This window comes from Salmo salar, chromosome ssa02 (genome assembly GCF_905237065.1).
Source record: "Salmo salar chromosome ssa02, Ssal_v3.1, whole genome shotgun sequence".
NCBI lineage: Eukaryota > Metazoa > Chordata > Actinopteri > Salmoniformes > Salmonidae > Salmo > Salmo salar.
The window spans coordinates 47,387,789-47,401,169 of NC_059443.1; positions in this window are offsets into that span (position 1 = coordinate 47,387,789).

Genomic DNA, 13,381 nt, shown 5'->3' on the forward strand with positions numbered 1-13,381 from the left:
GTACGTTTTTATGCTCTCGTTTCCAACTGGTAATTCTGTTTTTTCTCTGGGTAATAAAAGCATTACTTCTAAGTCAATTATATTTTGAGTCCCCCATGTGGGTTAGAAAGGGTTACCATGAAGGCATGTATCAGTGACGTGCCATGGTCTGGTCTAGATGTTGTTAACAGCTAAAATGTTACACAGAGGCAAAACTACACTTGGCTGTGTGTCTGACTCCAGGGCAGAATAACCAGAATAACAAACTTTCCCCAAAATGCATATATTCAATCAGCAGTCTGCAATCACTCTGCTTGGCAAATAATTGAACCAGCAGAAGAATGGAATGAAGATACAAGAACACGATGTCAGACAGTGTTGTTGTTTACAATGCGGTCAAGCTCTCGGGCACTCTTCTGCCAATGCTGCGTGCCTGATTGAGGGTTTAATTCAAGCGAGTTAGTGTTGAATAATTCTTGCCTGCCCTGACTTTAATTTAATTTTGCCCTGGTTAGATAACGGCCTGTGGATGATGTGTAATTGAATGACTGTTCACCCCTTGCTGAGACCATCAATTTTTCCTTGTTTCTGATCACTCTGTCCTCTTTGTTGTAGCTGTCTGTTTATGTGTTTTTCTGTTGGTGTTACAACACACAGTGAGCACTGCAGGGTGGTTAATTAAGGGACACTAAAAATGTAATCTGAATATCAGTAAGTCCAAACGAGGGTAGCTTACATTGTTGCTTATGTGTATGCTCTCTGTTGTTCAAAGGAACCAGGACGTGTATGATGAAAGCTTGTCTCCGTGTAATCATGTCGACACAAATAAATCAGAATGAATAGAGTGAAATAAACTCAGCAAAAGAAGAAACGTCCTCTCACTGTCAACTGCATTTATTTTCAGCAAACTTAACATGTGTAAATATTTGTATGAACATAACAAGATTCAACAACTGAGACATAAACTAAACAAGTTCCACAGACATGTGACTAACAGAAATGGAATAATGTGTCCCTGAACAAAGGGGTGGCCACCAGCTGCATTAAGTACCGCAGTGCATCTCCTCCTCATGGACTGCAACAGATTTGGCAGTTCTTGCTGTGAGATGTTACCCCACTCTTACACCAAGGTACATGCAAGTTCCCAGAAATTTTTGGGGGGAATGGCCCTAGCCCTCACCCTCCGATCCAACAGGTCCCAGATGTGCTCAATGGGATTGAGATCCGAGCTCTTCACTGGCCATGGCAGAACACTGACATTCCTGTCTTGCAGGAAATCACGCACAGAAAGAGCAGTATGGCTGGTGGCATTGTAATGCTGGAGGGTCCTTTCAGGATGAGGCTGCAGGAAGGGTATCACATGAGGGAGGAGGATGTCTTCCCTGTAACGCACAGCATGGAGATTGCCTGCAATGACAACAAGCTCAGTCCGATGATGCTGTGACACACTGCCCCAGACCATGACAAACCCTCCACCTCAAAATCGATACCGCTCCAGAGTACAGGCCTCGGTGTAACGCTCATTCCTTCGACGATAAATGCGAATCCGACCATCACCCCTGGTAAGACAAAACCGCGACTTGTCAGTGAAGAGCACTCTTTGCCAGTCCTGTCTGGTCCAGTGACGGTGGGTTTGTGCCCATAGGCGATGTTGTTGCCGGTGATGTCTGGTGAGGACCTGCCTTACAACAGTCCAGACTCTCTCAGCCTAATGCGGACAGTCTGAGCACTGATGGAGGGATTGTGCGTTCCTGGTGTAACTCGGGCAGTTGTTGTAGCCATCCTGTACCTGTCCCGCAGATGGGAAGTTCGGATGTACCGATCCTGTGCAGGTGTTGTTACATATGGTCTGCCACTGCAAGGACGATCACCCGTCCATCCTGTCTCCCTGTAGTGCTGTCTTAGCCTGTTGGGTCTAGGGGGCAGCATTTGCACGTCTGGATAAAAAAAATGGACCCGATTTAATCTGGTTACTAATCCTACCCAGTAACTAGAATATGCATATACTTATTATATATGGATAGAAAACACTCTAAAGTTTCCAAAACTGTTTGAATGGTGTCTGTGAGTATAACAGAACTCATTTGGCAGGCAAAACCCTGAGACATTTTCTGACAGGAAGTGGATACCTGATGTGTTGTATTGACTTTAAACCTATCCCATTGAAAAACACAGGGGTTTAGGAATATTTTGGCACTTCCTATTGCTTCCACTAGATGTCACCAGCCTTTACAAAGTGTTTTGAGTCTTCTGGAGGGAGATCTGACCGAACAAGAGCCATGGAACGATGATGGCCCATTAGACACCTTGCGCGCGAGTTCATCTTGGGTACCCTCGTTCCAATACGTTATAAAAGAGTATGCATTCGTCCACCTTGAATATTATTCATGTTCTGGTTAAAAAGGCCCTAATGATTTATGCTATACAACGTTTGACATGTTTGAACGAACGGAAATATATTTTTTCCCCTCGTTCATGACGAGAAGTCCGGCTGGCTTACATCATGTGCTAACGAGACGGAGATTTTTGGACATAAATGATGAGCTTTTTTGAACAAAACTACATTCGTTATGGACCTGTGATACCTGGAAGTGACATCTGATGAAGAGAATCAAAGGTAATGGATTATTTACATAGTATTTTCGATTTTAGATCTCCCCAACATGACGTCTAGTCTGTATCGCAACGCGTATTTTTCTGGGCGCAGTGCTCAGATTATTGCAAAGTGTGATTTCCCAGTAAGGTTATTTTTAAATCTGGCAAGTTGATTGCGTTCAAGAGATGTAAATCTATAATTCTTTAAATGACAATATAATATTTTACCAATGTTTTCTAATTTTAATTATTTAATTTCTGACGCTGACTTGACTGCCGGTTATTGGAGGGAAACGATTTCCTCAACATCAATGCCATAGTAAAACGCTGTTTTTGGATATAAATATGAACTTGATAGAACTAAAAATGCATGCATTGTCTAACATAATGTCCTAGGAGTGTCATCTGATGGAGATTGTAAAAGGTTAGTGCATCATTTTAGCTGGTTTTATGGTTTTGGTGACCCTGTCTTTGACTTGACAAAACATTACACACAACTCTTGTAAATGTACTGTCCTAACATACTCTAAATTTATGCTTTCGCCGTAAAACCTTTTTGAAATCGTAAAACGTGGTTAGATTAAGGAGATGTTTATCTTTCAAATGGTGTAACATAGTTGTATTTTTGAAAAATTTGAATTTTGACATTTATTTGGATTCAAATTTGCCGCTCTTGAAATGCACCTGCTGTTGATGGAGTGCACCACGGGTGGCACGCTAGCGTCCCACCTAGCCCCAAGAGGTTAGGCGTCTCACAGTAAGGACATTGCAATTTATTGCCCTGGCCACATCTGCAGTCCTCATGCCTCCTTGCATGCCTAAGGCACATTCACTCAGATGAGGTCGGACCCTGGGCATCTTCATTTTGGTGTTTTTCAGTCAGTAGAAAGGCCTCTTTAGTGTCCTAAGTTTTCATAACCGTGACCTTAATTGCCTACCATCTGTAAGCTGTTAGTGTCTTAATGACCGTTCCACAGGTGCATGTTCATTAATTGTTTATGGTTCATTGAACAGGCATGGGAAACAGTGTTTAAACCCTTTACAATTAAGATCTGTGAGGTTATTTGGATTTTTATGAATTATCTTTGAAAGACAGGGTCATGAAAAATGGAAGTTTTCTTTTTTTGCTGACTTCAGATAGGAAAAAAGTATTGAATAGATTCAGGAATATGTCAACAGTTCATTTGGAATGTGGGCTGTTTATTTAGCAAAGAACTCATCGCCCATAGCTCTGTGGGAATGTCATGGAGAAATACCTCTGCTCTCCTGTGTCTCTGATGAGAATGCAATCCAAAAGGCTTTGTGAAGCAGCTGTGACCAGACTGGGTTTGACTGGTGTGTAAGGTGTAAAGTAGAAGCTAATCTGATTCTCTTCATGCTCTGCCACCCATGTGTGGTTTTCTTAGAATTACAATGTTGAGGATTAGCTAGTGGGCTACACAGAAATACCCCAATGTGTCAAACTGCAACCCCAACACGATGACTCATCCTTAATCGCTGCTCCTGCCAAAGTCATATGGAGAAATTTGCATGCAAATTGAGTTGGTGTTTATGCAGTACAGACTCTCAGTCTATGGCAACTTAGATTTTTGGTTAATAGTTAACCTTTCTTTACTTGGATCAGTGATTTATCTGGGACATTGGGGATGGGATGTGGATTAAATTAGGTGATTACTCAAGACAGATACTTGGCCTCATGCAGATGATATTGTATTTTAAATGTTTTGCACAAGCAGTGCATTAATCTCTTCTTCAGCTCACTCTTGAATACAAAAAATATAAAGTCATTCATAGCAAAGATCCTTTATAAAGCCAGTCCCTCATTTTGCCACTACCCATCCCCCTCATGCTGACAGGTCTTTGTCACTTTATTCTCTTCAGTCAGGGTGCTTTGCTTCTTCCAGTGCTGTAACTCTCAACCACAGAAGCAGGGCCGTGTTAAGCCTTCGCCCCAATCGTTAATGAGATGACTCCCAGATCAATTCTTATCGACTGCAGGGCTCCATTAATAGCTTGTATGACATTACTGTTGTACCATTATTACTTAATTATGTTGAAGGCAGTGAGAGCAGTGCTGATGGAAGTCTCTCGTATGAAATCAGGCAAATGCACTAGCCAGCTCCTCTAACTAATATGGCCTGAGGTCTGTGGCATTAATGTTCCATTTTAATCATTAGCAAACAAGAGTTATTAATGTGTTCTTGGGGCCGTGTGGATGCTGATTGGCAGGAGACTTGGGAAGAAATAGTACCTATTACTAATTGCACATAATGAAATATTGTGTCGATTGTTGGTGTCAACACAGCTCCTCTTACACATTCATGATCAGTATAAATGCATACTCTGACATGGAAAGCAAAACATAACTCTTTTCGTGTGAACACAACCAAAGAGAACAGACAAAGTTTTCACAGAGTTTTGATAAAGCACCATTTAATAAGAAATTAAACTTTGCATAATGAGGGCAGTTTTGTTAGAAATTAAGCTCGCCAAACCTGCCGTCTGCTCCTAAACTAGTCATCAGTGCAGCAGATACCCCTATCTACGTTTCTAACATTGCCGGAGCTGTGTTTACTTTGCTTTGTTCTGGGACAATGTGGACCGCGTTGACTTTCAATGTAGCAACTGCTTGCCTGCGGAGGACTACAGGAGCGAAGTAGCTACTCTTAGCAAGCAAGTAGCAAACCTACATAAGATACTGGGGAACCCATGCCCACCTACTTTTTCTTTTTCTTCCACCCCAGTAGCCGGACGCCGCTCTGGTCTGGTGGAAGTTTCACCACCGTGTCGGCTCTCCACAGCTGACTGGCCGGTGCTAGGCAGAGTTCCATCCCCGAAGGGGTCTCCCCCTTTCCTGGAGAATGGAGCTGATCTCAACCCAATCAACCAGCCATGGAGGTACATCACTCGCCGTGGAAGTTGAAGAAGGCGTCCTCTGGCAACAGGGGTCTCCATGGGGATGTTGAGCCCAGAACTGACACAGACCAGAAACAGCTTTGCCACCCTGGATCCAGAGGTTCCGGCGCCTTCATCCGTGGTGGCTTCCCAATCAAGATCGGGTCCGGAGGTACCTGCGTCTTCGTCCTCGGCTCTGTCTCCCTCTCCGGTGGCTTCTATCTCGGGTTCAGATCCTCGGGTTCAGACCGTGAGGCTGCCTGAGAGACCGGCCCATTCAACATCACCAGCTGTCATCATAGGCAGCTCTATGGTGAGAAAAATCTCGGTCCCCAAGGCAAAAACCCTGTGCTACCCAGGAACACGAGTACAGGACATAATAAGGCTGCTTCCGACTGTTCTACCACAGATGCCGGGAGCTGACACTGTCGTAGTCCATGTGGGTTCAAGCGACATCAGGAAGGCTAGCTCAGAACATTTGAAAATGGATTTTAAATAACTGGTTTTAGCATTAAAAGACTCCAAAAAATGTTCAATAATTTCAGGTCCAGTACCATCATTGGGCCGTCGGTGTAAAAGACTCAGCAGACAACTGGCATTACACATCTGGCTAAAAGACTACTGTAGCTCTGCTGGAGTCACTTTTATTAATAACTTTGACACCTTCAGGAAACAGAAGATACTCTACAGGAATGATGGAGTCCATCCAAATCATCTTGGCTCCTGGACTCGGTCCACGCATTTCAAGGCTGTGTTGAAACAATGACTGGTAAATTATCCAAGACCAGCTCAGTTAATCCTTACCATTGTGACAATGAGTCGTCACAATGCTGCATCAAATGTACATGATCTTAGGGGCATTGGCAAACACAGTGTAAGTAATTTAATTTATGTACCCCTAATTGCACCGAATACATCTGTTTATCCTACAGCTATTGTAAGCAGTAATCATGAGCCTATAAACCAGAGTTACACTGTTAGCGCTGAGGCGGTGTGCAATAGTAGGAAGCCCTCTTTATGCAGCTCACCCTGCCCTATCAGCTCCAATGTAAATAACATGAGTAAGTCTATGTCTCATACGCTTCCCAGTAAAGCATTAAAAACAATCAAGCAACCCAGAAAAGTGCTAAAAAATAGCCCATATTAACATATGGAACAAGGTCCATGAAGTCAATAACTTGCTTGTAACAGATGACATTCATATTCTGACTATCTCTGAAACTCACTTAGATAATATCTTTGATGACACAGTGGTAGCAATACATGGTTATAACATCTACCAAAAAGACAGAAAGGCTGTGTTGCCGTCTATATTCAGAAACACATTCCTGTAAAGCTTAGAGACGATCTACTGTTAAATACGGTTGAAGTAATATGGCTACAGCTTCATCTGCCTCACCGAAAGCCCATTCTTGTGGGAAGCTGCTATAGACCACCAAGTGCTAACAGTCACTATCTGGATAATATGTGTGAAATGCTTGATAATGTATGTGATATCAACAGAGAAGTATATTTTCTGGGTGACTTAAGTATTGACTAGCTATCAATAAACTGCCCACTCAGGAAAAAACATCAAACTGTAACCAGTGCCTGCAACCTGGATCAGGTTGTCAGTCAACCTACCAGGGGTAGTTACAAACAGCACAGGAATTAAATCATCAACATGTATTGATCAGATTTTTACTAACGCTGCAGATATTTGCTTTAAAGCAGTATCCAAATCCATAGGATGTAGTGATCACAATATAATAGCCATATCTAGGAAAACCAAAGTTCCAAAGCCTGGGCCTAATATAGTGTATAAGAGGTCATACAATAAGTTTGTGGTGATTCATATGTTGATGATGTAAAGGATTTTTGCTGGTCTGTGGTGTGTAATGAGGAGCAACCAGACGCTGCACTTGACGCATTTATGAAACGACTTATTCCAGTTACGAATAAACTTGCATCCATTAAGAAAATGACAGTAAAAACTGTTAAATCCCTTTGGATTAATGAGGAATTGAAAAATGGTATGGTTGAGAGGGATGAGGGAAAAGCTATGGCAATTAAGTCTGGCAGCCCAACTGATTGGCAAACGTCCTGCAAATTAAGAAATCATGTGACTAAACTAAATAAAAATAAAATTAACTATGAAACGAAGATAAATTACATAAAGAATGACAGTAAAATGCTTTGGGGCACCTTAAATGACATTTTGGGGAAAGAAACCAACTCGGCTCTTTCATTTATTGAATCAGATGGCTCATTCATCACAAAGCCCACTGATATTGCCAACTACTTGAATTACTTTTTCATTGACAAGGTAAGCAAACTTAGGGATGACATGCCAGCAACAAAACGCTGACACTACACATCCAAGTATATTGGACCAAATTATGAAAGTAAAGAATTGTACTTATGAATTCCGTAAAGTCAGTGTGGAAGAGGTGATCAAATTATTGTTGTCTATCAACAATGACAAGGGTCTGACAATCTAGATGGAAAATTACTGAGGATAATAGCAGACAATATTGCCACTCCTATTTGCCACATCTTCAATTTAAGCCTAGTAGAGAGAGTGTGCCCTCAGGCCTGGAGGGAAGCTAAAATCATTCCGCTACCCAAGAATAGTAAAGCCCCCTTTACTGGCTCAAATAGCCTCAATCAGCCTGTTACCAACCCTTAGTAAACTTCTGGAAGAAAATTGTGTTTGCCAGATACAATGCTATTTTACAGTAAACAAATTGACAACAGAATTTCAGAATGCTTACAGGGAAGGACACTCAACAAGCACAGTACTTACACAAATGACTGATGATTGGCTGAGAGAAATTGATGATATAATGATGTGGGGGCTGTCTTGTTAGACTTCAGTGCAGCTTTTGAAATTATTGATCATAGTCTGCTGCTGGAAAAATGTATGTGTAATGGCTTTACACCCCCTGCTATAATGTGGATAAAGAGTTACTTGTCTAACAGAACACAGAGGGTGTTCTTTAATGGAAGCCTATCAAATATTATCCAGCTAGAATCAGGAATTCCCCAGGGTAGCTGTTTAGGCCCTTTGCTTTTTGCAATTGTTGCTAACAACATGCCACAGAATTTGAGTAAAGCCAGAGTTTCTATGTATGCGGATGACTCAACACTATACACGTCAGCTACTACAGTGACTGAAATGACTGCAACACTCAACAAAGAGCTGCAGTTAGTTTCAGAATGGGTGGCAAGGAATAACATTACAATACATTCACAGATTTCACAACACACTGTGTGCCCTCAGGCCCCTACTCCACCACTACCACATATCTACAGTACTAAATCCATGTGTATGTATAGGGGGTATGTTATCGTATGTGTGTGTGTGTGTGTGTGTGTGTGTGTGTGTGTGTGTGTGTGTGTGTGTGTGTGTGTGTGTGTGTGTGTGTGTGTGTGTGTGTGTGTGTGTGTGTGTGTGTGTGTGTGTGTGTGTGTGTAACCGATATGAAATGGCTAGCTCGTTAGCGGGATGCGCGCTAATAGCGGTTCAATCGGTGACGTCACTCGCTCTGAGACCTTGAAGTATTGTTCCCCTTGCTCTGCAAGGGCTACAGCTTTTGTGGAGCGATGGGTAATGATGCTTCGAGGGTGGATGTTGTCAATGTGTGCAGAGGGTCCCTGGTTCGAGCCCAGGTAGGGGCGAGGTGTTCGACTGGTGTTCTCAGAAAACCAGTCGTGTTCTCAGAACCTCAGATAGCCAGGTGGGGCCCAGGCAGGAGGAGCCTGAGCGTAGGCGGTTTCCGCCTTCTGATAGTGTCTGAAGGGCACAACACTCAAAACAGGTGTTAACACACACACAGAGGTCTCCTGAAGAGGAGACCTTACAGTTTATCATAAAACAATATATTAACCCTTTAAAAGGTATGAGGTCTTGGTTTAACCCCTTCAGTTAGCAACTTCAGAACCTCAGAACTAACAGCTGGCTTTTGCCTGGACTATCGTCTGGTGGAGGGATGAAATAAAACAAATGTACTCATTAAAATAAAGAACAGCCCTTAGTCAGGAGTTATCACACAATAATCCTTGGGTTCTCATGCCTTATTGCTTAGTGATCTGATCTGGGGGTGGACTTGAAGGGAAGTGTTTATACAGCACTCAGAGAAAGCAGTGAACCTGTCATGTATTTGACAGGAGCTCACACACTGACCCTTCCATTACCGCACCCTCAGATAATATGACCACACTGAGAGCAGTCACCTTTACCCCGGAGGATACAAGCTTCTTACAGGCCACTGTCAATCAGTGCACTTACACTAGTGCACTGATTGACAGTGCACTTACTCTGCTCTGCAGCCCTCTGCCTCTCAGGTGGACGTTGCTAGTGCCTGGCTGCTAGCTACCCCTGTAATGGCAAACCAACCTGTGAAAGCTGAAAGGCAAACTATGCTTTGACGAGAAAAGGGTGTGGGTCAGATGAAAGCTGAGCCTTGCTTGGAGCCCTGAAGTGAACCCTGTGCCTTTTCTCTGCCTGGGGGTATAGTGACAGTGTGTGAGTGTGACCCCTCGTGGGAGCCCAACCTTCATTTACATTTTACATTTACATTTAAGTCATTTAGCAGACGCTCTTATCCAGAGCGACTTACAAATTGGTGCATTCACCTTATGATATCCAGTGGAACAACCACTTTACAATAGTGCATCTAAATCTTTTAAGGGGGGGGTAGAAGGATTACTTTATCCTATCCTAGGTATTCCTTAAAGAGGTGGGGTTTCAGGTGTCTCCGGAAGGTGGTGATTGACTGTCCTGGCGTCGTGAGGGAGCTTGTTCCACCATTGGGGTGCCAGAGCAGCGAACAGTTTTGACTGGGCTGAGCGGGAACTGTGCTTCCTCAGAGGTAGGGGGGCCAGCAGGCCAGAGGTGGATGAACGCAGTGCCCTTGTTTGGGTGTAGGGCCTGATCAGAGCCTGAAGGTATGGAGGTGCCGTTCCCTTCACAGCTCCGTAGGCAATCACCATGGTCTTGTAGCGGATGCGAGCTTCAACTGGAAGCCAGTGGAGAGAGCGGAGGAGCGGGGTGACGTGAGAGAACTTGGGAAGGTTGAACACCAGACGGGCTGCGGCGTTCTGGATGAGTTGTAGGGGTTTAATGGCACAGGCAGGGAGCCCAGCCAACAGCGAGTTGCAGTAATCCAGACGGGAGATGACAAGTGCCTAGATTAGGACCTGCGCCGCTTCCTGTGTGAGGCAGGGTCGTACTCTGCGAATGTTGTAGAGCATGAACCTACAGGATCGGGTCACCGCCTTGATGTTAGTGGAGAACGACAGGGTGTTGTCCAGGATCACGCCAAGGTTCTTAGCACTCTGGGAGGAGGACACAAGGGAGTTGTCAACCGTGATGGCGAGATCATGGAACGGGCAGTCCTTCCCCGGGAGGAAGAGCAGCTCCGTCTTGCCGAGGTTCATCACCTGACCTGTGTAGACTGGAGTGTTTCATCAGACATGACAATGATCTCGGCACCTTTCTCCTATCCTCAGCCACAGCTTTTTATTCCTTTATTGTCATTCCCCCATTCCACACATCACTATTGTCTGCCTGTTTCTCTTTGTGGCTGTGAGAAGGTAAGGAGATCAAAGGTGTCTGCAGTACCATTTCTGACAGTACGCTATACAATGGGTTTGTCCGTAATGCACTCTTGATCTCCCTCTCAGATCTCGCCCTCTGGCAAACTCACCATATCTTTCTTTGATTCACAATCTTAGACCCTCAATCTGATTGCTTTCCTTTCAACTATGAAGCAAGAAAATAAGACTATGCTGGAAACTGCTCAAAATGATTAGATATTGTGGCAACCTGGTAATTGTTGTCAGATTCGTTGTACAGATGATGTCAGTTTTGCGGTGATGTAATATGTTTTTACAAGTTTTCCAGATGAGACGAAATGAATACACAATCTATTGATCAATATAGAAAATAAGAATTATTGAATATGTATTCATGGGCACATACTCACCACTCCTACCAATTATGTATAACCTATTGTGATAACATATTGCAAATCATCTTGATTAATAACCAAATGGCCAATCAATGACAGCTCCCCAGACTCTTAAAGAATCTCATCATGTCTGATCAATGTTTTCAACCTGACAATATTAACAGGATACAGGATAGGCTCCAGCTGAGTTCTGAAAAATAAAAAACATGATGTGTCTGTTTCAGGCTTTCTTTCAAATCACTACATGTGAAAAAGTGATTTGGCATTGTCAAATATCAGGAAAATGATTGGTAATGTTTCATCTTGCAGGGGGTTGGGTACAAGAACAGGGACTTTGAGACTTTGTTGGGAGGGAGTTGCATTATAACAGGTGTAATTCTGTCATTTTTCACAGAGAGTCTTAATTGATATCATGGGATGCAAGTCAAATGATACATAGCATGTCCTTACTTCGTTTTCCAATGGGTAAATAACTCAAGCTGCACTAGGAACTATCCACCATCCATTTACCACCATGGATGCTCTGCACACCCATACTGTACAGCCTATGCATAATTATCATTCTTTAAAACAGAAAACACCAACACGTTGTTGATTGAGACGTCCACACAATTGTTATGGCCCCACCATCGCCATCGATTTGTATTTATTATTATTTATTGACGAGCCTGCCTGGCTTTGTCAGGGGATATTTAGCTGTAATTTTTTTAATCATTTTTTTTTATCCCCAATTTTGATCTTGTCTCATCGCTGCAACGGGCTCGGGAGGCGAAGGTTGAGTCATGCATCCTCCGAAACATGACTCGCCATACCGTGCTTCTTAAACACCCGCCTGCTTAACCCGGCAGCCAGCCGCACCAATGTGTCGAGTTGCTAAAGCATGATGAGCCGAGTAAAGCCCCCCTGGCCAAACCCAGACGACGCTGGGCCAATTGTGCGCCGATCTATGGGACTCCCAATCACGGCCGGTTGTGATACAGCCTGGGATATAACGCGGGTCTGTAGTGACGCCTCTAGCATTACGATGCAGTGCCTTAGACTGCTGCGCCACTCGGGACGCTGATATTTAGCTCTCTTGATCCTTCAGTAAGATTACCTTCTCTGCTCCCCTCTCTTCTCCTCTTCTGTCATGGTGATCATCCCAACTGGTGTCTAACAGCGCTATAGTCTTGCGTTTGACCTCTGAGAGTCTCCCCTTTCACGTATGAGAGTGAGCTGACAGCAGCTTAATGCCAGCGCCCAGGCTTGCCTGTCAAAGAGGGAGGAGAGGAGGAGTGGAGAGCTATGCTGGATCCCAGTTGTCTCCCTCTTCCAAAGCACACAGCTATCTATAGCAGCAGGCTCTTCAGCTGTCTGCAGAGTCTTTTCCACTCTTTATTTCTGTCCTAACTTATTTGTTAAAAACCCCATCTCTAGAGCCCATGTTTTTTTTCCGGTGTCTTCAAAAGTCTTACTCTCAGACAATTTCTGATCTGTCCTCCCGTCATCTATTTCAAAGGGTTCCCTGTTACAGTATAGGCCTATGTGTGCAACTCACCTACCTGACACCTTGCCCCTACCCCAGTCTTGCTCTAAGCTTTCTGTTTTCTACAACAACAAGTAACCTATTTCTGATGTTTTCAGAGAATAAAACGTACCCACCGACACTAAATAACACCTGAATGTAAATTGATCAAATCAAATCAAACATGAATGAATAGACATTAACCTGAGAAGTGTTTTCTTGGTAGTCTTAAGCAAATCTACTTTGAAACAAAAGTATACAGCTCACACACATGGCTATGGTCTTTAAAAAAAAATACCTGTACCATGTCAGATATAGAGGTAAAATGTGTTCAATTTTGAGTTTGCGTTGCAATATTACACTTTATATACATCACAGAAGACTGAAATTTAACAAAACCGTTTGACATACAAACAACAGATTTTCATCTGCTTTAAAAAAAATGTTTATTCAT